Source organism: Trichosurus vulpecula, chromosome 7, assembly GCF_011100635.1.
Source record: "Trichosurus vulpecula isolate mTriVul1 chromosome 7, mTriVul1.pri, whole genome shotgun sequence".
In the NCBI taxonomy this organism is placed as follows: Eukaryota; Metazoa; Chordata; class Mammalia; order Diprotodontia; family Phalangeridae; genus Trichosurus; species Trichosurus vulpecula.
In genome coordinates this window covers 99,342,319-99,369,021 of record NC_050579.1, presented here as the reverse complement: position 1 = coordinate 99,369,021, position 26,703 = coordinate 99,342,319, and positions in this window count along the sequence as shown.

Genomic DNA, 26,703 nt, shown 5'->3' with positions numbered 1-26,703 from the left:
TTTTATCTTCTTTTAAATGTCATACTGGAATTTGATATAAGCTTTCTGACTGCATTTGTTTTAGTGAAAACACCATAGGACACAGAAGCCCAGTCACTTGGTGGTGGGGCTAAGCTAGTTACTTTGCTATCAAGAAGATGTGTTCATATCTCACCTCTGACCCTTTTTACATAGCCATGGACAAGACAACCTGTCTGAGCCTCAAGGCCCTCACCTGTAAAATGGGAAAAACCATATTGTATAGTATTTACTGTACAGAGTTGCTAAGAGGCCCAAATTAGCAAGCACATGCAAAGCACTTTAGAAACCTTAAAATACACGTGTCCTTGATTACTGTTATTGCCTTATAGGGTTTAATTGTGGTTCTAATGAGATTTGATTTTAGTAGAAAGAAGGAAAAGGAAGGAAAGAAGGAAGAAAGGAAGGAAGGAAGGAAGGAAGGAAGGAAGGAAGGAAGGAAGGAAGGAAGGAAGGAAGAAGGAAGGAAGGAAGGAAGGAAGGAAGGAAGGAAGGCAGGAAGGAAGGAAGGAAGGAAGGAAGGAAAAGAAGAAAGAAAGAAAGAAAGAAAGAAAGAAAGAAAGAAAGAAAGAAAGAAAGAAAGAAAAGAAAGAAAGAAAGAAAGAAGGAAAGGAAGGAAGGAAGGAAGGAAGGAAGGAAGGAAGGAAGAAAAGAAGGAAAGAAGGAAGGAAGGAAGAAAGGAAGGAAGGAAGGAAGGAAGGAAGGAAGGAAGGAAGGAAGGTATTTAAACTATAGGCACAGAAAAGCAGGGGTGAAAGTCAAAAGACCTAAGCAATCCAATCTAGGGTTGCCAATAGCCATCCCTTGAGGAGAGAAACATGATGATCACAGTTGTTCTATGGTTCTGTCCCTCATAATCATGTTTTGGAGCTTTGTAATATCGGAGAGAAACTGTGGTGTAATGGAAAGGGCACTGAGCTTGAAGTTAGGAGAGATCTGAATTTGCATCTTGCCTCTGATGCTTACTAGATCTGTAATCATGAACAAGTCACTTAATCTGCCTAAAGCCAGCTTCCTCATCTGCAAAATGGTGATAAGAATACCTTTAGTACCAACCCCAAAGGGCTGTTGTGAGGATCCATTGAGATAACATATACATAGCATCAAGAATAAAGCAATGCATAGGAAAGGTTGGGGTGCTGCTGTTTGTCTTGCCTTGTGTTAGTCTGTGGGCATCTTCCCCTGGGCTATGCACATCCCTGGGAAATCTTGTATGCCTTCCATCTTCTCAACTCGCCCAATATCCAATCAATCAATCAATATGTATTTATTAGGCACCCATGTGTCACCAAGGATGCCAAGAGAAAAAAGAAACAGTCCTTGCCTCAGAGAATTTACATATTTAAGATATAGACCTCACCAGTGATTAGCACGGTGCCTGACACACAGTAGGCACTTAATAGATGTTAGTTGTCTGACCAGAGGGATTTGACAGCAAGGACTCAGCATCATGAGATCACCAATAGTTATACCCTTGACAACACCTTCAGCACCATCCTACTTTCCCTAAGGAATACTGACTTCAGAGGCTAGGAGACCCTTACAATAAAAGGTCATGGGAGGTCTCAGAAATGTGACATATACAAATTAGCTCTCCATAAAGTTTATAACCACCTAGCACAGCTTAATGAGACAAATCCTTTTTCCCAAGTCAATTCAGTGTACCAACCAGTTTAACTAGTTCTTTTCATGGTTGTTTACCGAAATGTCCGGTTGGTTCAGTGTCACACAAGCAAAGGCAAAAACACTCTTCCATAACCATCATAAAGTGCCCTGCTTCTTTACTTGACAAATTCTTACCCTCTTGCTATTCCTGGCTCTATAGATTAACAACCACTGAGCCTGAATCAGCATAATACACATAGAGACTGTTTTTAGGGTGTTCCAATTTGGAACATATTGTAATCTACCTTAAGTATACTTACAGCCAACCGACATAAAGTGCGGCAATTAGACACAGTGACTCATTTTAAGCAAAGGCATAGGATAATCTGTGAAGTGGTAAAACTATGGGTTTGAGCCAATGTGCGTACACAATGTAGGGAGGTCTGCCAGCCAAGGTTTTTTGTCTTCTTTCTTTTGCAAATATACAAGAGTGCAATACCCCAAACATCAGCATTTTTAAAGACAAGGGACGAGGAATATACATATCTTAGAATTGATTGTCCATGTACCTTATCATAATAGTAACCAGGTTAACAAGGTAAATGGGAGATGATTTACTTAAACTGTATGCTGTGTCTAATATTGCTCCATAGATACTTACCTTTTTTTCATACCACTGACATCAACATGCAAGAAGTGTCCATGGTTTAGCAGTAACTGCACACTCCCATAGGAGATCTAAAGGAGTTTTATTTTTCCTAAATATTTGATATGTATCAGCACATATTAGTGAGAAAATAGAAGACAGAGAGTAGGATACACACATACTAACCATAAACACAACCATATTGTAACATCAAAATGTATTTTTAAAAATTGGTCAAGGAAATTTAGTTTAACATATGCTGTTATCATACAAGTATTTTTTTGTAATGAAATAACACTTTGTATTTATATAGCACCTTTTTTCCAAGGAGCAGAAATACAGCTCAGACATTCTCATTTATTCTCACACCATCCCTGACAGGTGGGTAAGTGGCAAATTTTACACCCATTTTTAATAGCTAGAAAACCAAGGCACCCGTACGCATAGCAAATAAATTCTACTCAGTGAGCCGGGCATAGCATAGAGAAACCAACTCTTAAATTCCACAGCTTCCTACCCACTAGATGTTCTTTTCTGTCTTTCTAATCAGAGTTATTTCAAAGAAATATATTCCCTTTTATTGATAGGAAAGTGGAAGAATGGATGAGTGATACAGTTTGCTTACCATCAGTTATTCAGAGATTTAGCAGTAGAGCAAAGACTAGAACTCATTCCATTTTTAAAACAATATCCAGACCCAATCATCCACAGAGACAGTCTATACAAGATCTCAAGTGAAGTCTGAATTATCCTTCTAGTGAAATTGTCAAATCTCTCTCTCTCTCTCTCTCTCTTTCTCTCTCTGTCTCATGAACACTTCCTAGAGTTTTGCCAATTGAAGAAAAAATACATTTCTCAGTCAATTAAAGTGATGTTACTAATCTCACTATTGTCACAAAAGTGTGCACACTGCCAATTGGCACAACACTGGCCCAGTGAGATAAAGGAATGTTCCCTTTCCAAAGCCTCCATTCACAGATGGAGTCCCATTAGAAAATATGGGTGATGGATAGCCATCCTCCTCCCAACACCAACCTACAAAGGGCTGTCCCAAGGTTTACAAGGGCCAGCGTCTACTAGGGAAAAGTACAAACCAGGATAAGAAATACTTTCCCACTGATTATCGTTCCCAATTAGAACTTTCCAGTTTTCCCCCTCATTTCTCTTTTTTCCCAACATATGATACTTTCTACCCAAAAAAAAAAAAATTTCCGAAAGAAAAGCTGAAAAGTGAGACACTATAGCCCCAAACTCTACTTTGTTGTTTTCTTTAAGACAAAGAACAACAATTGAATTGATATCTTTTGTTTTTACATCACCTTCCTTCTTCCTTTCCCCACATTTCCCTTCCCTGTTTTCTATATCCAAAGAGTCATCCCTTATGACAAGGAACAAAAAAAAGAGAAAAGAGGGGGAAAAAATCAGTGAAACAAACCACCACATAAGTCTGACAGCATATGCAGTGTTCCACATATATTCTTCCTACCTCTATAAAGAATAGAGAAGGTGAATTCTCATCTCTCTTCTTTGGGGCCAAGCTTGGTCATTATAATCACAAAGTATTCAGTTTTGGTTCTGGTGTTGTTTTTTGTTTCTGGACAGCTAGGTGGTGCAGTGGCTAGAGCACCAGGTCCTGAGTCAGAGAGACCTGAGTTCAAATGTGATCTCAGACACTTATTAGCTGTGTGAACCTAAGCAAGTCACTTAACTCTGTTTGCCTCAGTCCCTTGTCTGTAAAATGATCTGGAGGAGGAAATAGCAAAGCACTCCAGTGTCTTTCCCAAGAAAATCCCAAATGGGGACACAGAGTCAGACACAACCACAACTTGACAACAAAAAATTGTTTCCATTTATAATCTGGTACTTGTACATATTGTTTTCCTGGTTCCACATTAGTTCATATATCTCTCCATGCTTCTTTGAGTTTTCCATATTCTTTATTTATTATGTCACAGTTTTACATATTCTATTACATTCCTGTACCATCATTTGTTTAGCCATTCCCCAAATCATAGCCATTTTATTTATATCCAGTTCTTTGCTACTACTTCTAAAGTGCTTCTATAAATATTTTGATATATATGGAACTTCCTTTTTGCCTACCTTTCATCCTCTTAGGGTATATTAATATATATGTATATACATGTGTGTTTATCCACATATGTATGTATATGCATGTATGCATGCCTAGCTGTAGTATCATTAAGTCAAAAGATACGGTCATTTTAATCAATTTCTTAGTATCATTCCAACTTTCTAGAATGGTCAAAATAATTCACAGCTTTACCAACAGCATATTAGTATATATGTCCTTTGTGGCTTACTTTCATAAACATCCACACTCTGTCCATGTTATAATATGGGTTGGCTACTGCACTCAACTCATAAATGGCCTATTTATGGATTCCACTAATATACATCATGCTTACAATTATCTTGCAAAATCCTGGTGTAGGACATCAAAAATAAACATTAGCTAGCTAGATAATTTGGGCAATATTTGTCTAAAGATATCTTTAATAATGACTTAAGGGACCAGAAAAGACTTCTCTGACATGATATGCCTTAAGTTCAATTCAATTCCATAAACATTAATTAAGTACCTATCATGTGCCAGGCAGTAGGAACAAAATAAAGAAAAAAAAGGTAGTCTTTGCCTTCAAGGAGCTTAAAGTCTAATGGGGGAAGACAACACAAGAAAAGGAGCTTGGTGGGACTAGGCGGGGGGAGAGGGGGACCCACCATGAGGTGCCTAGATCAGGGTTTCATGGAGTTGAAACCAAGCAGATGGAAAGGGGAGTGAGTGATATTCCTAAAGCACAAGTCTAATCATGTTAACCTCTCACCTCCCACCCCTAAAGGAAGCATCAGTGACTCCCAATCACCTCTAGGACAAAGTGCAAACTCTTTTGTTTGGCCTTCAAAGTCCTTCATCATCTGGCTCCACCCTACCTTTCTGAGTGTATTGTACGTTCCCTTCATGGACTCTAGGTTCCAGCCCAAAATGGCCTACTTATTCTTCCTCATTCATGATACAGTATCTCCCATCTTTGAATCTTAGCACAGGCTTCCCAATGTTTGGGGAAGGATCACTCTCCCCTCAACTCCACGTCTTAGAATTACTATGATGAGTTCAAGCCCGTATAAGATCTTTTCTGACACCTCCCCAAATACCAGAGTCTCTTCCAAATTACTTTGCATTTAATTATATGCACACATATTGCATCTCCTGATAGAACATAAGCTCCCTCAGAGTAGGAACTAATTTTTCTTTTATGTATCCCTAGTGTGTGGCACAGTGTTTGGCACATAGTAGGTACTTAATATAGGACAGGTAGGTGGTGCAGTAGCTAGTCAGGAAGTCAGGAAGACTTGCATTCAAATTTGGCCTCAGATACTTGCTAGCTGTGTGACCCTAGCCAAGTCACTTATCCCTATTTGTTTCAGTTTCCTATCTGTAAAATGGACCAGAGAAAGAAATGTCGAACCACTCTAGTATCTTTGCCAAGGAAACCCCAAATGGCGTCATGAAGAGTCGGACAAGACTGAAAGATTTGGATGCGACTGAAATGACTGAACGACAAAAGGTACTTAATATATGTTTGCTGATTGACTGATTCAAAGAAGAAAAATGCAAATGATAGACATAGTTAGAATCCAAAATTGCATGCATATCCTATGAGAAAATTCTTAGAGTGTGAATTCCTTAAGAGGGTTTTAGTGTATGTAATCTCCGGTAAGCTCTAGCTTATTTGTAAATGTCTTACCCTCTTTTCAGATAAGATACAGTGACCCAGATTTCTTCTCATTCAGTTTCTAAATCTGTAGTAGCAAACCCAAGTCAGAAAAGGTTTAGGTATAGAGAATGAGGCAAACTGTATGGGGTCTAAGTATGTCTCTGACTGTATTCCATGACTACATTTCAATAATTTTTGGATTTGTTGTCTGCTCTAATAAAGTCATATGCTAATCCAATTAAATCCAACAAGAATACATTAAGCACCTGTCTACCATGTACAAGACCCTGTCCTAGGTATTAAGAGATACAAAAAAACAAAATGAAAAACTGTTCCTTTTCCAAAGTAACATAGATTCTACTTAGGGAATAGGGGGATACATTCGGTAAACAGAGAAGTGTGTACATGATATTTGGGGGAAGGAGAGAGTACTAACAGTTAGATGCATCAGGAAAGATTTCCCATAAAATGTAATACATGAATTAAGATGGCAGAAGTGAGGAAGGGGTAGATTTCAATGTTGAAGGAAAGCCTTCCAATGGGAGACGAAATATCAAAAGTAGACCTTTTTAAAAATAGATATTTTTCAGAGTGTGTGAAGGGGAGTAATAGCAAGTGAACCTGGATAGCCAGGCTGAAGCCAGATTGCAAAGTTCACACCCAACTAAGGAGTGGAACAATCTTGATTCCAGGTTATGCCAATGGAACAAAACCACAGATAAGTCCTAGCAAGACTAAAAGTTTTCTCTTGCAGACCTGGTGTAGCCAGAATGGACTTTGTTTTCTTTGAATGACTCAGCTCGCCTCGTTGAGCTTCCCTGGACGCTGAGGCTTGCTCTTCGGGGCAGGACCAGAGCTTCCTGTGTGATGAGTCGTGGGGCTGGCTGAGGGGAAGTGTGTTAACATGGTCTACGCTAGGCGGAAGGGCCAAGTCAAGAACCAATCAGCCCTGGTCGTTCAGGCGGCATTTGATGATGTCAAAAACTCTATAAGAGGGGAGAGGACAGCTTGAAGATCCTCCTTTCCTTTTCCGGTTGGAGCCAGAGACACCTACAGCCGAAGCTGAGCTGCCGGTAGCAGAGCTGACTAGAGGCTAGTGGGTAATCTTCTTACCGTAGAGGAGAAGCATGTATACGATTTTGCCTTATACCATCTCGCTTCTCTGTGGCCTTCTGGTTACCCTTGTAAGGCGGACTTATTGGGCCTGGAAGCTTTTGATGAAAATATCAAAATGGGAACGCTGGTTTGTGGGCTTGTTATTGTGGAGTGTAAATACATGCTTTAGTTCTCCTGCCTTCTGCCTAGAGAATTCCTTATATCCTGCGGTTCCGGACCTTTTAGGCACATATGAGATTCTCTTTGAAATCATAAATTCTGCCTTCCTAATATATTTGGCGACGAGGTGAATGGGATCGCTAGATATAAGATCTCTGTTCAGAAGCAGAAGAACTTCAGAAGAAGAGATGAATATCCCAGGGTGGGAGGATCCATTTTATTCTTCCTTAGCAAAGGAATTGGCTAAAAAAGCCGGACCCTGTGAAAACTGGGAACCAAGGCTACAGAGAGGAGATCCTAAAGATTTGGAAAGGTGTTTACAAGAGGTTGGGATTCAGTCAGGGGCATCACTATCTAGGCAAAGCTGGATAGTATTATCAGCCTACCGGCTAGTATATGAAAGATTGAGATTAAGTGAAAGAGATGGGGGCACTCCTACCCCACAGCAAGAAGGGGAATCTCAGATAGCAGGAGAACAAATTGCTGCTCAAGAACCCACTGACTCAGATGAGAACTTTTCTATTAATGTGGCTAGGAGCAGCAGGAGGCCAAATAAGCCAAGAGTGCATCCCAACTCAACCCAGACCAAGCCTGACTGCCTGCTTTGTCCTTGCCATGGTGGCAGGGGAAGCGAGTGGGGGGAAAATGAGACAATGTTAGGCGCTGAGAGAGAAAATGCTACTAGGGTTCAGGACATCCCTCGCACAGAGAATGAGAGATGGTTAAATACTCAGACAAGCGTTCATCCTGTAGAGAGGAGGAGGACAGCAACCAGAGGTGGCGATTTAGTTACGAGGGAATTTCAGGAAGATTTCTCACCACAAGAGGTCACAGATATTTTGAGTAGATTCAGCCAAAGAGTAGGAGAACCATTAATATCTTGGATGGTAAGGCTCAGTGATCAAGGGGCCGGTGGAATATTAGTAGATAAGAGGGACTGTATGAGATTCATAGGTATCAGCCACGATCCTCTAGTTCAGCAGGCTTTTAGGGAACATCATCAGCAAGGAGATGATGCTAGCAGGACTACTCTGTTGGCATTAGCTGCTGCAGGATGCAATAAGAGATATACTAATGATTCTATGTGGCCCACTGAGCACAGACCCTGGTATTCACTTAAAGATTGTATCATGAGACTAAAGGAAAGGAGGATCTTCAAGCTGTCCTCTCCCCTCTTATAGAGTTTTTGACATCACCAAGAGCAGCCTGAACGACCAGGGCCGATTGGTTCTTGACTTGGCCCCTCCCCCAGCGTAGACCACGTTAACACACCTCCCCTCAGCCAGCGCCACGACTCATCACACAGGAAGCTCTGGTCCTGCCCCGGAAGAGCAAGCCCCAGCGTCCAGGGAAGCTCAACGAGGCGAGCTAAGTCATTCAAAGAAAACAAAGTCCATTCTGGCTACACCTGGCAACCAATTTTTCTATCTGTTGGCCAATGACAAATCTAGCTAGGTGCTCAAGAGGCTCATCTCCCAAAGGACGAATTATTTTGTCCAAAGCAATTCATAAAAGCACCTACTAAGCCACAAAGGGGTTCTGATTTTTATCTCTTGAAAGAGTACCCACACTGATAAAATCCCAGATCTTTCAATGTAATGAAGGAAACACGGTATTTTCTACTCCTTTTCTTTCTGTTAGTGCAAAAACTTGAAAGCTGCCCATAATTCCCCTCCTCCATTAAACTGATAAACAAACAAAAGCTTCCATGAATTTTTTTTTTCCTGACTCAACTATTGTTGCAAATTTCTGCTCTCCTGAAAGCCACCTAGATGATGCTTTGCCATCACTCTTCAAAACAAGAGAATGGAGAATATTGGCAGAAGGAAGGTTTCTCTTCTGAAGACATATTCTTGGATCATAGACTCCCTCTGCCATCCACTTTTTCTATAGTTTCTTCCCTGAACTGTATCTCTCCAAATTAGCATGTTTGAGTTTTTAAAGTATAAACTACTTTTCAATAATGAATATAATTCTCAGATTTGATCATATATAAAAGTAGCTAGGTAGCACAGTAGATAGGGCACTGGGACTAGAATCAGGAAGACCTGAGGTCAAATTCCAAGGTAGGTGCTTTCTAGCTATGTGACCATAGGCCAGGCTCTGAACCACTGTCTGCCTCAGTTTCCCCTTTTGTAAAACAGAGATAATAATAGCCAGGTTGTTGGAAGAATAAAATTAGAGTTTTGCAAACCTTAAAACACTATGCAAATGATATTTATTGTTATTATTATTACTAATTAATCTACAGAGACTTAGATTCTCATTAATCGATCCAACTGGATTTAGATTAACTCATTAAATCTAGCTCCAGGAGGCTATTGCCCTAGGTTTAACTCACATTTCTGCTGACTCATGCCTTTTGGGCATCTCAGGTCCACCCCTTACTTCCAGGTTGAAAGTTTTCGCTCTGAAATTACCTGAACAATAACGAATGTCTTTTTCCTCTTTCAGAGGAAGCCAAGTCTTTTCTGTCTATGCTCTTTGGGCCATACCTTCCTCATTCCAGGCTGGATTATTGAGCAGCCTCCTGATATCCCAAGTAGATCTATTCCTTCCTCTCCCATCTCCAAAATTTTCCTAAACCAGTCTGTCTGATTGTCTTTGTATATCTGTCTCTCAGTCTCTTATCAATATATCTCTCTCCAATCCAACAAGCATTTATTAAGAACCTGCTGAGTACAGAGGCAGCATAGAGCAGGGGTTAAGGATCTGACCTCAGTGCCAAGAAGACCGGGTTTAAGTTCCCTCCTCTGACACATACTGGCTGTGTAACCCTGGACTAGTCACTTAACCTCTTGGTGCCCTAAGCAATTCTAAGACAATAAATTGCAGAGGCGGTGTCTACCTACACTGAAAGAAGGAATTTCTGAATCTGAGAGTTCCCCATACTAATTAAATCAGAGGTTCAGTTCCTATTCTTGTTCTTAAGTTCAAGACACCATGTTAAGTGATGGAGATACAAAAACACAACAAATTTAAAATGCTCCCTCAAGGGATTTAGATCTTACAGATGGATATGTGTGAACCTGACAGTGCATGCATGAACACGTGAGGGAGGGAGGGGGGGAGAAGGGAAGGAGGGAGGGAGGGAGAGAAGGAGAGGGAGGGACAGAGGAAGGAAGGAAGGAAGGAAGGAAGGAAGGAAGGAAGGAAGGAAGGAAGGAAGGAAGGAAGGAAGGAAAGAGAGAGATAGGGGAGAGACAGGGAGAGAGGCAAGAGAGAGGAGAGAGAGAAAAGAGAGGAGAGGAGGAGGGAGAAAGGGAGAGAGAGAGAAAAAGGGAGAGAGAGAGAACAGTAACTAGAGGAATTAGTAACATATTCCCATAAGAATTGGCATATCCATGCTTTTCAAAGATCTGAAGAATTCTATAAAGGGGATGTGAGGAGGGAGTCATTAGTCAATAAACATTTATTAAGTACCGACCATGAGCCAGGTACTGCATTAAGCATGTCTGTAGGGGATACAAGGGACTGTCAGAGACAGTCTCTATTCTCAAGAAGTTCACAGTCTGTTTGAGAGATTTTAGCCTATCCAAAGTCAATCAATCTTTATTAAGCACCCACTATGTGCCAGGCACTGCAGTAAGGCACAGATGTAAAAGATGAAATGGGCGGGGTGGACAACAAGGAGGCTATTTGGAAGATAACATGTAGTGCATGAAGGAGAAAGGTGAAAAAAGACAACAAACAGAATAGAGTCAGAGAGTAAAGGACTGGAAACACAAAGCTGAATAGTCTGTCTCTATTTTATCCTAGAAGGAGCCATTGGGGGTTCTTGAGAAAATTAGTGACATAGATTTGTGCCTTAGGAAGATTATTTTGACAGCTGTGTGAACAATAGATTGGAAAGGGGAAAGACTGGAAACCATGACCTATTAGGAGGTTATTGTAATAGTCCAGCTGAAAGTCAATGAGGCCTTTAACTAGGATGATGGCTGTGTGAGTAGAGAAAAGTGGAGGGATTTGAAACACTTAGCAACTTATCACATATAGACAGAAGGTTGGTGGTACTCTCAGCAGAAATAGAGAAGTAGGGTAGAGACGTAGATTGGGATGGGGGAAGGGTGAGTTCCATGTTTAAGATGATTATGGTATTTCTGGTTGGAGGTAGTCAGCAGGCATTTGGTAATATAGGAATGGAGACTGGGAGAAAGTAAAACTAAATTTATAGATATGGGAGTCATCTTTAGACCTATGAAATCTGAAAATATTGCTGAGAAAGTGAGAAGACCCAGGAAAGACTCTTGGCAGGGGCCATTCCAGTTTGTGGGGGGTTACATAAATGATACTCCAACAAAGGATTCCAAAGAGTAGTCAAATGAGAAGGAGGCAAACTGGGAGAGAGCAGGGTCAGAAAAACTAAGGGAGAAGGGAGTCTCCAGTAAGGGATGGAGTCAAATGCTGCAGAGAGGTCAAGAAGGGTGAGGACTGAGAAAAGGCCACCAGACTTAGCAATTAAGAGATAAACAAAAAAGCAAAAGAAATATTCTCCTCAGCTACTGGTATTTCTCCCTGCTCTGAAAAATTACCTTATATTAATTTGTAGAGAGAGAGAGAGAGATAGGGAAGGAGGGAGAGGGAGGGAGAGAGGGAGAGGGAGAGGGAGAAGGAGAGGGAGATAGCATATATATTATTTCCCTTGATAGTATGTAAGCTCCCTGAGGGCCCATAGTCTTTCATTTTTGGAATTATATCCCCCCAAACTATCACAATGCCTGAAACATAACAGGCACTTAATAAATCCTTGATAAATGATAGCATTTTGATAACAAATAACAATTCTAATACCAAATGCCTTTTGATCAGAGGACCATAGCTCTAGAGCTTCAACACCTCAGAGATCATCTATTTCAAGCCCTTACCTATAAGGAAACTGAAGCTCAGGGAAATTTAATCACTTGCCTAAAGTAACAGGGGTAGTTAGTGCCAGTTATGATTTCAACACAGCTCTGCTGAGTCTTGAGTCAGTACACTTGCCACTGTACCATACTGCCTTCCCAACACAGATCCAAGTATCCCATTAGATATAGAAGTTTTATTTTCAGGTGAATCTTCTCCAGCACCCACATACTGCTGACACCAACTAGTATAAAGAAAAAGGCCTGGTTTCTAGTCTTGGTTCTTCAACTAATTAGCTGTGGGATCTTGGGTAATTTACTCAGCCTACTTGGATTAGCATTTCGTCATCTGTAAAATGAAGAGGTTGGATTGTATGATCTCTGAGGTCACTTCTAGTTCTTACCCTCTATGCTAAGGGAGAGTGAGCAAAGCCTCCACCATGATTCAGATGTATCCTCTTCCTGGGTGTAACCACCAGTCATCAGTACAAGACCTCAAGCATAAGGCTTAATTGCCCATTCATTCTCTTGCCCCACAGCCCTACAAAGATGCCTCCTGCCTCTGAACACACCATCCACTGGAATCCTGGGAGCCATGGGTTTTAAAAAAAAGACATCAACAACAGCAGGAAATGAAAGAATCGCTTCTTTTTCTTGAAAGACTTCAGGCAGCTATGACTCAACAAGTGTTGGGAGGGGGGCACATCAACACACACTATAACCCCTTTCCTGTTTGTTCTGCCCTTTTCAATTCTATTTGAGCATAGAGGAGAGCGACACAAAGGGATGAGAATTTGAACTCATAGCCCCCGAGTGCACTCATGTCCCTTTTCTGCCTGATTGTGTACATAGAGTATCTCTAAAAGTCAATCACTTCCCATGGTTTCACAGCAAAGCAAAAAGATTAAAAAAGAGACATTGTCCCTTTGAAGATGGGGAAGGTAATAAGTGAGCAGGCTGAATCCTCTTTGGATTTAAAAGCCTGTGCACTGCTAGCAGGCCTGCTTTAAGGTGTCAAAATTGCCTGAAATCTTTAGCTTTGTCATACCCTGCTGCTACACAGATATAATAGAGCTGGGCTGACTATCTCAAACAATTTGGAGATCATTTTTCCTCTCCAAAAAACTTTGTTGAAATATATATTAGCACAGACTTTTCCCTTAAATATTGTCTGTTTAAGTATACTATTTTTCCAGATGCATCTTGGAGATCACAGTGGAAAAGAATAAAAACATCTCTTTTTAAAAAATCACAATAACACACAATTTCTTGGGTTTTATACAGAAAGGGTCAGCAGAAAGGCTAAGGCTAGTAAACCTCCCTCCCTCAACAGATTTTGCCTCATCAGGCGAATAAACACACATAACTCTCTAAAGGTGACAAATTTCACCCAGGAGTTTCAAGGTGAGGGAAGACTATTGGGGAAAGTGGAGAAAGCTTAGGGTGAAAGATTATTACTTTTATGAAGGCTGAAAGAAATGCACTACCAAGAAGACTATGGGAGTCAGTAGCAACAATTCTTTCCTGTAGATGAATAACTTGGTGAGTTTTTCTGATGATCTTAGAAACAAAAATTCTGTGATATCCTGATCTCTATACTGTCAGCACATCACCATTTAGAAAAGGCTCACACAACTTCTTAAAGAACTATGTAAAATTCTACATTTGACGAAAGAGTCAGCTCTTTTCAGATGTTTATTTGGCTTCAAGTTTTCCTGGCTGATTGGGAAAGCAATGGCAAAGCATTATTCACAGGCAGGCACACACAAACATTCCATTCGTTCCCCTTTGACAGAAAAGAAGACTTCTACTCCCAGTCTTTAAGAAAAGATAATGACCTAATGACTTCCTTCAACCACATTGACAGCCCCATGATAGCCACAAAGAATCTGGATTATGCATCAACTTTATGAAAGAGTATGATATGATGGATGGAGTGCTGAATTTGCAGTAAGAATGACCGGTTCAAATCCCATCTCAGACATTAAATAGCTGTGTGACCTTGACCTTGGGCAAATCATTTAGCCTCCAATCTTGTATCCTAATCTGTAATATGTATATTATAATTGTACAGAGCTGTTATGAAAATCAAGTGAAATAATATCTGTACAGTGCTTTGCAAACCAAAATGTATAACATAAAATGAGGTTCAAATGAGAAAGTGTATTAAAGGTCTTTATTAACATTAATGTGATATAGAGATAGACAGATGGATGGATGAATAGATAGATAGATAGATATAGATAGATAGATAGATAGATGTCACCTATTACTACCATAGGAATAAGAAGCCTCTCTCTTTGGATCACTAAAGTTGGAGTCAAATTTAGGTGCTGAGGTTTGTCATAGTCCCCAAGGCTGAAAGAGAGAAAGATATGCTCTCTTCCTATCATCACTCAAGATAATGATCCCTCTGTGCCCTTGAAAAACCTATGCCTGCCCTCCACCCCCACCCCCCACTTACAGAATGGGAGTCAGAAAATGCTGAGTGATATTTATGTCTGTCTCTCATGCATCAGAAATATTTTCTTCATGGAAAAAATCACAGCCATTGGACATAGTGATATTCAATAATATCTGCAACCATTGAAAAGCATTTGGCCTAACCATCTACAAAGGAAAAGGAAAGTAACCAAGTACATGAAGAATGCCTATTTCCTACATCACAACACGCATTTGGACAGACAGCTTACAGAACTTATCCATCCATGTGAGTGTAGGTATATACTGCTCTCAAATAATTTGGAGATCAGTTTCCACTCTAAAAAACTCTCTTTTAGATGTGTGTGTGTGTGTGTGTGTGTGTGTGTGTGTACACATACACTATACATACATATGTGTGTGTGTGTATATATATATGTATATATAGCATCTATATCTATATCTATCTATATCTATATATATCTATATCTATATCTATATATATATATATATATATATATGCACAGACTTTCCCCTTACAGTTTCCTTTTAAGTTTACTATTTTTCCAGGTATTTTGGAGATTTTGGATATTACAGTAACGACAAATAGGAATTATTTTTTTAAATCACATTAACAAAGCATGTCAGGTTTTGAGCAAAAAAGATCAGCACAGATATTAGGAATAATAATCCTCCTTCCTTCTCTCCATCCTCATGACATCTCTATATTATATAGTTTACATCTTATATTTATATTATATGTATATATACATATATCAGTATATTATCTGATCAATATACATAATTACATGTTATGTGTGTATATGTATGTATATGTATATTTGTATGAAATACGTGTGTGTATAACAGGTAGTCCAAATGGCTGGGATGGGCCCAAGAGGAAAGGGTGGTATATTGACTTTAGACAAATTACAAGGCTCCTTTACCAACCCCAAAGTTCTCCCTGACACAAAGACCCATATTTTTAATACCAATATTCTATATACATTTTTGCATGTCTGCAAGACATAAAATAGAACAGTAACTAGCATTTATACAGCATTTTGAGGTTTATAAAATGCTTCACAAATATTATCTCAGTTTTTTCCTTACCATCACCCTGGAAGGCAGGTACTCTTATTATCTTCCTTTTACCACCGAGGAAATTGAGGCTGAGAGAAGTCAAGGGACTTTCCCAGAGCCACACAGTTATTGTCTGAGGTTTGAACACAGATCTTCCTGACCCTAGGCTCAACACCCAGTTAAAGGTTAAGTTACTTGTCCAAGGTCACACAGTCAGTAAGTATCTGAGGTGGGATGTAAGCTCAGGTCTTCCTCATTCCAGTCTAGCACTCGATCCACTGTGCCCTAACTGCTTGGTTCCTAGAGAATTGATAATGAGTTGAATTGAAAAATTGAATTGAAGAATTGAAAAAAAAGTCATCCAGTCACGTGTCTAAGTCCACCTTTTTTCCCCAATTAACAATTCTCCTGGTGCAATGAGGCATGTTCATTGGGGCTGGTTCTTGGGTGGGCTTGGCAACCAACCCTGCAGGACATTCTAGAGTCGAACATAACCCCAGAAATCTGAAATTATGTTCTCTTTGAAATGAGAAAGAATCGTCCTTTGGGAATTACTGCACATCCCGTTCAGATTTTTGTTTTTGGCTGACATAGACAAACCCTAAGTGTTTTCCATCCCAACTGTCTATGCAGTAGGTGACGAACCTCTCCCTGGTAAGGAGTCATTGAGATGGATGTTTGAGACTCTAATAATGCAGGGACTGTCTGTCAAATAATGACAGACATTGAATATTAATTTAAAATTATCAAGCAAGAAATTTGATTTTGGGAATAGGATGGAGACAGGGTGGGGGATGTTTTATCAGCGAAAGGCTGTGGTTACAATCCATCCCACCTTTACCTTCTCATCCCTTCTTCTCCCAAGACTGTCCTCAAAACAGCCTGTTTGGCCCATTACACACAGAAGCGGAGCTTTTAAGAGCAGACCCACTTATAAGGCTATCCGCCCATATCCTGCTCTTTGTCCCCCAAACTAAAGGTCCCACAGGAATTATATGTGATAGACATGACATGTACCAAGCAGAGCACATTCTAACCATTAGGCACCCAGAGTCCCAACATATGGATCAAACTTCAAGTCACTCAAAGGCTCCACAACTAAGGCTTCTAGCACATTGCTTGCCCTTAGGGCATTCCCGGTGCTCTCATTCACCCCTAAGAAGTCTCCTGAAACCTCAGATGACAACCCAGAGCTTTAGGCTTAGTGCTATGATCATTTTGTTCCAGGCCCAAGTAGAAATATGATACCATAAGTTTCAAGCTAAACTCCATTATTAACTATTTTGTGAAGGCAAAGTCATTGGTTCAAAATACTTTATTATCCTCCAGTCAACCTTTTGATTTGCTGTTGCTATCATTGTTGAGGGCAACTACATGGCTCAGTGGATAGAGCTCCAGGAAGACTCATCTTCATGAGTTCAGATCTGGCCTCAGAGACTTCCTAGCTGTGCGACCCTGGGCAAGTCATTTAACCCTGTTTGCCTCAGTTTCCATCCATAAAATAAGCTGGAGAAGGAAATGCCAAACCACACCAGTATCTTTTTCCAGGAAAACCCCAAGTAGGGCCACAAAAGATTGGACCTGCCTGAACAACACTGTTGTTCACCTAATTCATCAATATGGACACGCCAATGTTATAGACAGAGCAATTCACCTTTGCCTACCTAACCAATTTGTTCAAAAACTAGGATACCAGGCAATTATTTTTGGTGGGCAGAGTGATATTAGATTGGGTAACTGCTATGGACATTCACGAGGAGATGTTACAGTACTCTAGTATTTCCTTTTGCATTTATTTAGTAGTTTTGTTGTAGTTGAGAACTATATTGATTTTAGTTTTCTATTATAACAAAAATTAGTCATGCTGCAAACCTAACATCTGAAGAGTTGCTAAAACTCCCACAACATATATACGTGTATATATGTATATTATATATATGTATGTATATGTAGCCCATGGGTCCCATCCCATGGCGACTGGGTGGCACAATGGATAGAGTACTGGACCCAGAGTCAGGAAAACCCGAGTTCAAAATCAGACTCAGACACCAGCTATGTGACCCTGGGCAAGTCACTTAATCTCTGTCTACCTCAGTTTCCTCATCTGTAAAACAGAGATAATAATTGCACCTACCTCACAGGGCTGTTGTGAAAAATAAATGTGGTATTATTTATAAGGTGCTTAGCACAGTGCCTGGCATACAGTAGGCACTTAATGAGTGCTTATTTCCTTCCTCCCTTCTATCTCACAAAATCACAGAATTTTAAAGTTGGTAGGAACCTTGACAGCTATATGGTCCAACCCATAGTCAAAAAAGAGATCCTCGCTACAGCATGACTGACAAGTACTTAAAGATTTTCTGTGAGGGGGGAGTCCATCTGTCAATCAGTCAGTCAATAAGCCTTTATTAAGTTCTTACTAAGCGCCAGATATTGTGCTAAGTGATGGTGATATAAGGAAGGTGAAAACATAGCCCCTGCCCTCAAGGAGTTCACATTCTAACAAGAGAGACAATATGCAAACAATTTTGTGAGTACAGGTTATAGAGAAGATGGAGAACAATCTCAGAGGTAAGGGGCTAACAATGGGGAGGATCTGGAAAGACCACCTGCAGCAGGTGGGATGGGAGTCGAATCTGGAAGGAAGCCAAAGAAGCCAGGAGGTGGAAGGAAGGAGGGAAACCTTTCCAGAAAGTGGAGGACAGCCAGTGAGAAGGTACTGAGCTGGGAGATGGAGAGTCCTGTGTGAAGAACAGCAAGAAAGACAATGTCTCTGGATTGTAGAGGACACAGAGGGGAGGGTGTAAAGTATAAGAAAACTCTTGGAATTAATCAAGGTCCTTCCTAAAATGTGTGGTGCCCAAACCTGAAATACAATATCCTAGATGTAGTCCCCTGGACTCTCACAGACTGACGTTCAAATCATGGAGACTTTTCATGGGAATGTCCTGATTTTGGCTCATTTATCCCCACCCACTTTAAAAACTGGGAACTTCTGGAGTTAATTCAGGTCTAGGTATTTAGTTGCTCACCATGGTAACAAGCCCAGGTGAGTGATATTCCTGAAATAGTAAAAGTTAAACTTTTACTTGGAACAAAGAAGAAGAGTAAAGTTAGAAATAGAAAACAGCTTCAACTCCCCACTGTGAATGACCTTTCCCTCTGACTAATTTGGGAAATGAATCCCTCTAAAAGGCTCATTGCTCTGATAGCATCTGGCCTAAACAAGGTGACTCAGCAGCAAAAATGAGGGATGAGAAACTTCACTGCTGACTTTGAAGAAGGTTCATTATCCACCACTCCTACTTATTATAAGGCTCCTAACTCCTCAGCTAGGTGGTGCCATAGTGCATAGAGCACCAGGCCTGGAGTCAGGAAGATACATCTTCCCAAGTTCAAATCTGGCCTCAGACACTTCCTAAATGTGTGACCCTGGGCAAGTCGCTTAACCCTGTTTGCCTCAGTTTCCTCATCTGTAAAATGAGCTGGGGCCAGAAATGGCAAACCACTCTACTATCTTTGCTAAGAAAATCCCAAAGGGGGTCACAAAGAATTGGACAGGGTGAAAATATGTTTAAATGAATGTATATGTACAGCCTGTATCAGATTGCATGTGATCTTGGGGAGGGGAAGGGGAGAAAATTTAACACTCAAAAGCTTGTGGAACTGAATGTTATAAACTAAAAAAAAAATATTTTAAAAAAGAAAAAAGAATTGGACATGGCTGAAAATGACTGAACCACAACAACACTCCAGCAGGAGCAATATCGTAATTTACACAGTCATACTTTTAGGTCTGGGAGGAATTATAGAAGTCATCTACTCCAACCCTTTCATTTTACAGATGAGCAAACAGAAATACAGAGAGTGAAGGAATTGCCTGAACTCATAGAAGTAGTAAATGAATGACAAAGACAGGACTTGAACCCTGTTCTTCCAATTCCCAACCCAGACCTCTTCCCACTCAACCACACTGCCTTTCTAGGAAAAGTATTTTGTCTCTACTTCAGGCATTGCTGTTATTTTTTAGTCACCTCCAACTCTTCATGACCCCATTTGAGGTTTTCTTGGGAAAGATACTAGAGTGGTTTGCCATTTCCTTCTCTCAGCTCATTTTACTAATGAGGAAACTGAGGCAAACAGGGTTAAGTGACTTGCCCAGGGTCACACAGCTTGTAAGTGTCTAAGGCTGGATTTGAACTCAGGAAATTGAATCTTCCTGAGTTCAGGCCTGGTGCTCCAGCTACTAGGCTACCTTGCTGCCCACTTCAGGCATAAAGGATCCTAGAACTTGAAGGTAAGTCAACATTCCCTGTAAAGATGTGTTCCTCAAAGTTCATTTCCTAGGCATAACAACATGACAAAGTCGCAGTCTCTCCATTGCTGCATTAGTGAAACTCACTATTCAGAAGGCTGCTCCAAGATCCCACTGACATAATACCCAACATTTCCTGGCTATCCACAAGCATGGACTATCAATTAGCATTAGCTTTTCTGCAGGCAGACCTCTCTGCGTACACACTTAATCTTATTCCACCCCATTTTCTCCAGCTCTGTCATTCCCACTCTTTCATTGGATTTTTTAAAAAACTCATTTATTATTTAATTATTTCTTTTTAACATTCATTTTTTTTTTTTACATTTTGAGCTCCAAATTCTCTCCCTCCCTCCAGTCCATCCCCCAACCATTGAGAAGGCAAGAAATTAAACATGTGAAGTCACGTGAATCATATTTCCACATTAGCCGTGTTGCCCACCCCCACCCCTCCCCAAAAAAGCTAAAAAAAAAGAAAGTGAAAAAACTCATTCAATTTCAATCTCTCCCTTTTTACTGGTTACTTCCTTATTAACTACAAACATACTCTTATCTCTGCCATCCTTAAAAAAAATCCCTGCTTACTGTTGTCCCTTTTGTGACTAAACTCCTTGAGAAAGCTGTTTACAATCAGTGTCTTTTAAACCTTCTAAATTCACTCTCTTCTAAACCTCCTGCTAGTCTGGCTTCCAACTTCATGATTCAATTGAAATTGCTCTCTGTCCCTCTTCTCTCTCTGTCTCTCTCTCTCTGTCTCTCTCTCTGTCTCTCTCTCTCTCTCTGTCTCTCTCTATCTCTCTCATTACCAAAGATCTCTTAATTGACAAATCTAAAAGCCATTTCTCAATCCCCCTATTTGCACTGTGTGTATCTGTTATACGCCAAGTTGTTTGCATGCTCTCTCCTCCATTATAACGTGTGCTTGTTGAGGGCAGAGATTACATTTTGTTTTGTTTTGTTTTTCCCTTCTCTTACATCATTCCCAGAACTCAGCATAGTGCTTGGCATGTAGTAAGTGCTTAATAATCGCTTATTGACTGGTGGATCTACCTTATGATATGAAGATGGGAGTTGGGGCTGGATTACACTACATTCTTGTGCCCTGGAAAGCATAACTTTCCTCCACCTCTACCCCTACTTCCTCTGCCCAAAGTTGAAGCTTTTCATGTGGACCGTGACAGATCTAGGGAACTAGCTTTAATTCATGGCCATCAGAGGAATGTTGTTTCCAGTAAAAGCCAACTCCAGGGGTCGAGGGGAAGATCTCAACAACTACTTCATTTGGGGATGCAGAAGAATCACAGGATCCTAGAATAATACATTGGACGGGACCTCAGAGGACATCAAGTCCAACCTTGAATAAAAATCTTCTCCAGCAACATCCCCAAAAAGTGGTCTTCCAGATTCCACTTGGAAACTTTCAGTGAAGGAGAATCCACTGTCTCTTGATGTCATCCATTTTCTTTTGGATACCTCTAATTGTGGATAAGATGTATTTACATTAAGTCAAAATATGTCCCTCCACACTGTTTCTAGATGATGAAGTTCTTGCCTTCAAGAGTTATACCATCTAGTTAGAGAATCAAAACAATCTTTTTAAAAAGCTAGAGAATAACATTTTTGATACCTACTCCAAGTGCCAAAGGGGTTCAGAGAAAACTGGAATAGTCAAGAAAACAAAATTACATCTTCTTATCTAGCTCATGTTTTCAAAGCCCAATAATGGTAGATCAACTACTACTTTTCCAAATGTGACAGGCTCCATTGGGTCATCTTTTGGACCCAATGGCACCCAACTAGTAAATTCCCATTTCATCTGCCCTAAAAATCAGGTGCCTCAAGAATTTTATGGAGCATTTCTGGAACCCCTTCTAAGCATCACTGACGATTTGTGGTAATCTCAGAAAAGCTTCCTGGTAATCAGGAAAGACTTCATAGAAGTCAGATGTTAGTGGTATTTGAGAATTAGGAAGCATTTGGATTGGCGAAAGTGAGTGGGAACAAAGGAACAGAAGTGGAAATTGGAGAAGTTAAATAAATTGACCTGAATTAAAAAAGGAACAATGCAAGATACAATGAGAGATAAAATTGGAGAGAGAAGCTGAGGCTTCTTGCTGTAGGTCTTTGAACGAATTTTGCATTTAATTCAGTAGGTAACCGGGAGCCTTTGTGAACTCTTGAGCAGGTGAATAGCATAATGAAAATGCTATTTTCTAATAGTGATGTGCATAATAAATTGGAGGAGAAAGAAACTGGAGGCAGAGGTATTTTCTTCAGTATTTGGGGCTGGCATTGAGATCCCTAACTTTCCACTTCTAACCTATTGGTTTTCCCGTGGATATTTATAGTACTTCACTCTCACCTCTATTCTGCTGGGATAGGCTTCCTTTCATTTACACATCAAGGAACAATAGACATGAAGTCCGTAAGGATTCTAGTCTTCTTTCCCTTGATTTTTAGCTTAAATCACAGTGGAAAGGTATTGACATCATTTCCTTGGAAAATCCGTGCCGGCCTGTACATGTCCCTGTCAATAATTGTCATGTTGGCAATTGGAAATGGGCCTTTGGCAGCTAGCCCAGTAACGTCAAACAGTCTCCATTAGGTTTGAAAGCTCTGTGCTCCAGTAATGGCTTGATACTCTACCTGATATGATTGTACAAAATTACATAATTGATTCCTGGGACACTGCATCACACACATTTTATAGGTTTCTTTTATTGTGTGCCTCAAAAGACAAGTGCTCTTTCATTCATTTTCATCGGTAAGAGGATTTTTAGCCATGTCCCTTTCTGGTCCCAATAACTCTGTGTACGTGCATGCGTGTACGCGTGCGTGCGTGCGTGCGTGTGTGTGTGTGTGTGTGTGTGTGTGTACACATGTGTGTATATGTGAATGTGCCTCTATGAGGCTTCCCAAACTCTTTTTCATGGTTATGTTATGCACCAAAACCTATGATTTTCCACAAAGTCTGCAACTAAAGAAGTGGACTTTAAAGTGTTTGGTTTCAACAACCCTAAGGAGCAGAAGCTATTTCATTCTGAGTACAAAATAAGCAGCTAACAGTGGTTCATCAGTTCTCTAGTGCTGGAATTTATTTAGGTCTGTAAAATTCAAAGTAAGATTTCTGGGTTTTCTCTCTCATAATGCTCACTTTAAAGCATGTTTTGTAAATGCAGGCATGCTATTACTTTAAAGAACCTGTTATTTCTAACCTCTGGCAAGCCTATGGTCAGGGAACAATGATAAGCTATAGGAGAATTGGCTTCGATGAAGGCTGATCGACTGAATTCCACTGAGGCAGGAACAAATGGCCCTGGGTGGGGGAGGACAGCAAAAGGGGGAAGGGGGATGCTAGTCTACCCGAGTAAAAGGAAAAGAGAAAAAGGTCAACTTTTCAAAATCACATTATTTAAAACTGGAAAGGCCTTTACAGATCATGAAATCCAACCCCCTCATTTTACAAATGAAGCCACTGAGGCTTGAAGACATTAAATGCCCTGCCCAGGCAGTGAACTATCGATAGTATAGGATTTAAGCCAAAGTTTTCTGATTCCAAAGCCAGTGCTTTTTGTGCTTCACACTGTCCCTACACTGCCTCTCTTTTCAGTGAAGTTGAGCAAATTAACCAATAGGCTCAACAAATCCACTGCCTCATCAAAGAAAATACTGGGTACTGGCAGAAAGGAGGTTACCCTACTAAACTGTCTGAGCCCCTTGGTGTGATGGGAATTTGTGTCTGAGAGGCAGGGACAAGAATCACAATGTTCTGAAGCAATCGTCCCCTCCTGAAGGCTATAGGGAAAGGGCTTGGGATTCAGAATTATTGAAACTGGGATGGATTTGGCTGGAGAAAGCAGTGGCAGTGGCAGTTGCAGCTCACAGGTGAGCCTGGACACAGTAATGGTAAGAGGGAACAGATCATCCCTTGGTAAGTACATCCCTTACCCAAATGGAGGTCAGAGAGAAAGATGAGTTGCCATAGCAACAGAACCCTTGGGGTGGCAACCAAGATGGAAGGGCTTGGTGGAAGTCTGTGAAACAAAGCTCAGGCAAAGAGGATCTTGAAAGACAAATGCAAGATCTACCAAGGAATAAGAATACTATCTCCAACTATCAACACCCAAGAGTAAAACCCACTTCACCTCATGGTGGTATTGATTCCATATCAGTGTAGGGAGAAGAGATGCTGTTAATGGCTTAACCAATGACCTGGTCCTGTCCTCTGGACCACAGACATCATTTCAATTCAACTGAAAAAAATTATTGAGTACCTGTTTTTTGCAGAGCACTATTCCAAGGAACTAGGGAAGACACAAAGTTTGAATAAAACATAGACTTTGGCTCATGTAATTTATACATATCAGAGGCATCTCCACCAGAAGTAGCATGGAATGTGATATGTGATATGAATTGGTGTTCCCTATCATAAAGTGGGAGAAAGTCAATGAAGGCAAAAGATTCTCTGTAGGAATAACTGAGAAAGTTCAGTAGCAGAGAAGGAACTAGTACAAAGAAGGGAGTGAGTCATTTTTTTTATCAAAGTCTGGATCACAATCAAGTTTGCATCCTGGTCCTCTAAGAATGGCAAGTCTATGGTGAAGTACCTCAAGGTACAGAAGGTCAAGGTTACTATGGGATAGGAAAGGGATGAAGAAATGTAGTGGGATGGTCAGGAGCTGCCTACCATCTTATGAATAACAAAAATCCTACTTTTTTAACAATCTACGATCTTAAATGTATTATAGTGCAGTTGGCCTCCCAGGATCCTAAGGCTTGTCTGTGGCCTTATGTGGAGGCCATTTACACCAAGAAAGAAACCATTTTAGCCAGGTGAAAGCCTGGGTCACAGGCTTTCTTAAGTCCTTACTATACATCAGGTGTTGTGCTGAGCACTGGAGATATAAATAAAGGTAAAAAATAATCCCTTCCCTTGAGGAGCTCATAATCTAATGGGAAAGACAACACTCAAACAACTATGTACAAACAAGTAACATGAAGAATAAATAGCAAATGTTAACAGAGGAAAGGCACTAGAATTATAAGGTTTGGGGAAGCCTTCCTGTAGAATGTGGGATTTTAGTTAGGACCTGAAGAAAGTCAGGGAAGCCAGGAGATGGAAATAAGGAGAAAGAACACTTCAAGCACAGGGGACGGTCGAAATACCTGAAGTCTGGAGATGGAAGGTCTTATTCAAGGAAAAGTAGATCATTTGAGAATACAAATCTGTATCAGCCAATGGGACTCACCTCTGACAAGCTGAAGGGTTTGCCTCAGACTAGGAGTGGGACCCTAAAGAATGGATGAACCAAAAAAAGTCATCATCCAAGTTCAATTATGCTCCCTAGGACCTGTAACCATACCTTCCTTCTTGCAATTTGCCACTTGAATGCTGATAAGTATAACACATGCCTTTGGCCATATAATATGTTATGTAGATTTCTATCCTTCATCAAAGTACATCTAACATACCTGTCCAATGACTTTGTAATCAGGGATGGGATTCTTCTGCAACAAGAAGCATTAGTAGGAAAGATTGTGGCTCTTACATCTGTACTCTGAGTTTCTTTACCATTGTTTCAGGGTCTCTATTTGGGAAAAAATTAAAACCCACTAGGATGGTGCAATAAAGGACTTACCAAGAGGAATGTGGGACTTAGGGGACCTGATCAATCCCTTTAGGACCAGCTTTCCTTGAATTTCAAGATGAAGAACTCAGGAATGTCTTGGCAGACAAATGAACCATTCTTTAGCCATTTTTCCACCATCACCTATTTTGGTCTGTCATTGTATCCCGCTGGTACCATTTTCTGAAGAAAAAGGAAGGGGAGGAGCTCAGATCTGCCTATAACTGCATGCTGACCTGTGCAAACCCATGGCATTATATATAATTCCACTTAATGAAATCTGTCCCCTAAGCAGAGAATGAGGATTTAGTACTCACCTCAGAAGGGCTGGTTTGGCCACTGAGGTCATATATAAGTTTCTAAAGCAAAAAGAGATGCAAGATAATGGGTTGGCCTGGCTCTTTTCCTAACCACTAGAATAAGATGATCATCAAACAGAATTCCCTTTCACAGGGTATCCTGGCTGATATAGGTCAGGTAAGCAAGATGGTGGCCACCTGGAATTTTCTATGGAAGAGGTACCAGGAAGGTACAGTAGAGGGACAAAGTAGAAGCAGTAGAGGAAATAAAGAGAAATGAATTCCATCCTGCTTCGTGTGTCTTTGCACAGGGATGAGTGGGAGTGTTAACAAGCCAGGTCAAGGCATCAGGGAGATCTAATCATGGGGGGAATGGAGCAGGAGGGATACAGAGAGTCAAGGTTAAGAAACCAGGACTGGAGGCAGAATTGTGGTATGCTTGAAACAGATGGCTTAAGAGGCTTATCCAGTGAGCTGTGAGCTCAGGATTTTATGAGTCACTTGGCTGATTTCCTTCTGTGGGGGCACAAATGGATGTCTGTGTGCGTTACTGAAAGGGAAAGCTTGGGATGTTTCAACACAAGCATCGGAATTGTTACCCTGTGGACCTGACAGATTCTGAACCAAGGTGGAGAGAAGTCCATGGCTCACTTCAAAAAGCAAGGAGGACCTTCCCAAACCTTCTTCCAAAAACCCTGTGAAAGAAGTGAGTTTCTTTGAGGAGTGAAGAAAATACAGAAATGAAGCACTGGAAGAAGAGCAAGGAACAAAGCATGGATTTAAAGCTGGAAGGGACTGTAGAGGTCCCTCGTTTTACAGATGAGGAAACTGAGACA